Source organism: Hemiscyllium ocellatum, chromosome 11 (genome assembly GCF_020745735.1).
Source record: "Hemiscyllium ocellatum isolate sHemOce1 chromosome 11, sHemOce1.pat.X.cur, whole genome shotgun sequence".
NCBI classification, from domain to species: Eukaryota; Metazoa; Chordata; class Chondrichthyes; order Orectolobiformes; family Hemiscylliidae; genus Hemiscyllium; species Hemiscyllium ocellatum.
In genome coordinates, this window is record NC_083411.1 from 2,864,483 (window position 1) to 2,867,647 (window position 3,165).

A 3,165-nucleotide genomic window follows, 5' to 3' on the forward strand; every position below is an offset into this window, starting at 1 on the left:
ACTGTTTCACAGAAGTGCACACAGATTGTAGTATACGCCCATCAGACATGTGAAAGCCAACTGTTGCTGATTAAATGGGTAGCAAATGCTGATTGATACTGAAGTCCCATCAACATTCCTTTACAGAGGCACAAGCATTTTAGGAGAATTAGCATACATCTAAAACAAAGTCTCGTATTTCCGTATGGCCTTTCATACTGCAGGATGATCTAAACACAACACAACCTTTGAAATATTGGTGAAGTCTTTTTGTGATCCACAAACAGCAAGGAGGACATGACTTTTTAACTACACCACTTGATTGATTGAGGGGCAAATACTGGCTCCCCACATTTCTCTTGCTTGGTGCGTCCTCCATCTCTCGCTCAGAAACTTTAATCACTGCCTCTTACCACTGAAACTGGGAGCAATGTTTTGCTGTCCACCTGTCCAAACATATCATCACCTTGCTCATCTTTATCAAGTATTCTCTAAACCTCCTGCTCTAAAGGAGTACAGCCTTCTTCAACTGAAGCCTCTTGTTGAAACTCCTTAATCCTAGGATTATTCTGGTTAGACTCCTCTGCACCTTCTCACCAACCCTCACAGCCTTCCTAAAGGATGGTGATCAGAACTGGATTCAAACTCTAGCTGTGTCCTAACCACAATTTTACAGAGAGTTCACACAGCTTGGTATTGAATGCTTGCTTTATGAAACTCAAGGCCCAACAATCTTTATTAACTTGAGTCATAGAGAGTCATACGAGAAAGTGAGGACTGCAGATGCTGGAGATCAGAGCTGAAAATGTGTTGCTGGAAAAGCGCAGCAGGTCAGGCAGCATCCAAGGAGCAGGAGAATCGACGTTTCGGGCATGAGCCCTTTTTCATTGAGTTATACATCATGGAAATAGGCCCTTCAGTCCAACTCGTCCATGCCGACCAGATATCCTGAACTGCTCTAGTCCCATTTGCCAGCACTTGGCCCATACTCCTCTAAACCCTTCCATATACCCATCCAGATGCCTTATAAATGTTGCAACTGTGCCAGCCACCACCCTCTGTGTGAAAAGGTTGCCCCTCAGGTGCCTTTTAAATCTCTCCCCAGATCAGTGGATACTGAAAATCAGAAACCAAGACAGAAATATCTGGAGAAAGTAGTTTAAAAGAAAACACATTGGCTGCAGAAATGCTTACAAGTAAATTATTCACTTCAGACACACACACACACACAATCATCATGGGAGAGAATAGTGGAAAGGTCATCTCAGAGCACAGCAAGTCCACAAACTGATACACAGTTCCGAGAGGAAATCACCAAATTTAGTGAGAATTGTACTGCCAATAAGAAACAAGACAGAACGTCCCTGGTGATCACCTTCCACCCTACCAACCTTCGCATAAACCAAATCATCCGCCAACATTTCCGCCACCTCCAAACAGACCCCACCACCAGGGATATATTTCCCTCCCCACCTCTTTCCGCCTTCCGCAAAGACCGTTCCCTCCGTGACTGCCTGGTCAGGTCCACGCCCCCTACGACCCACCCTCCCATCCTGGCACTTTCCCCTGCCACCGCAGGAACTGTAAAACCTGCGCCCACACCTCCTCCCTCACCTCCATCCAAGGCCCTAAAGGAGCCTTCCACATCCATCAAAGTTTTACCTGCACATCCATTAATATCATTTATTGTATCCGTTGCTCCCGATGTGGTCTCCTCTACGTTGGGGAGACTGGGTGCCTCTTAGCAGAGCGCTTTAGGGAATATCTCCGGGACACCCGCACCAATCAACCACACCGTCCCGTGGCCCAACATTTCGACTCCCCCTCCCACTCTGCCGAGGACATGGAGGTCCTGGGCCTCCGTCACCGCCGCTCTCTCATCACCAGACGCCTGGAGGAAGAACGCCTCATCTTCCGCCTCGGAATACTTCAACTCCAGGGCATCAATGTGGACTTCAACAGCTTCCTCATTTCCCCTTCCCCCACCTCATCCTAGTTTCAAACTTCCAGCTCAGCACTGTCCCCATGAACTTGTCCGGACTGGTCCAACCTGCCTATTTTCTTTTCCACCTATCCACTCCACCCTCTCCTCCCTGACCTATCACCTTCCTCTCCTCCCCCACGCATCCATTGTACTCTATGCTACTCTCTCCCCACCCCACCCCCCTCTAGCTTATCTCTCCACGCTTCCAGCTCACTGGCTTTATTCCTGATGAAGGGCTTTTGCCTGAAACATCGATTTCGCTGCTTGTTGGATGCTGCCTGAACTGCTGTGCTCTTCCAGAAGCCAATAAGAAAGACTCACTAATAAAGCTGCTAAAGTTAGAAGTCACACAACACCAAGTCATAGTCCAACAGATTTATTTGAAACCACAAGCTTTCAGGAGTATTGCCCAAATCTGAAGCAGCAGTCTGAAAGTTTTGTGATGCCAAATAAACCTGTTGGACTATAACCTGGCCTCGTATGACTTCTCGTTTGTCCAGCCCAGTCCAACACCAGCACCTCCACATCAAAGCTGCTAAAGAATATATGGTTTGTCTGTATTTCATATGTAAGATGCTTCACTCAGCTCACAAAGGAAAACAGGACTGAGATAATTGCACAGTAATTACTCAGTAATCTCAGCCTTTCTTCTGGAGAGGTGCCATCATTTCGTGATCACAGGCTGAATCTATGATGCAAGGCCAAATGATGCTGCTTTGGCTTTCATCTTTTGTTTAAACAAAAAGAAAATAGACATTGGCAATTGGTGAATAATCACCATGACTCTCCAGTACACTGTTAGCTCTATGTTTAGCATCAAGGATTGAGGGATTCCATAGACCTGAGGATGTACAGTAATGCCCCATTCTAAAGTTTCTGATCACTATAGAATGCAGAACTTTAGGGAAGCTAGATAAGGAGAATAGCACCAGACTGGAATGGATGTGGATTTGGACAGTGATAAAATGGAAGGAAATTTAATGTTGACATGGTTGAAATGATATTCATTTAAGAAATCTCAAATAAAAATAAATTCCTGGTGATGCTGGAAACCAGAAATAAAAAAGTGCTGGAGAAACTCAGCAGATCTGGTAGCATCTGTGGGGAGAAAGACTGAGTTAGTGTTTCGGGTCAAACGATGTATTCACCAGCACTTTCCGTCTTTATTTCTTTACGAAGAATGAGAATGGGCAACAAAATGT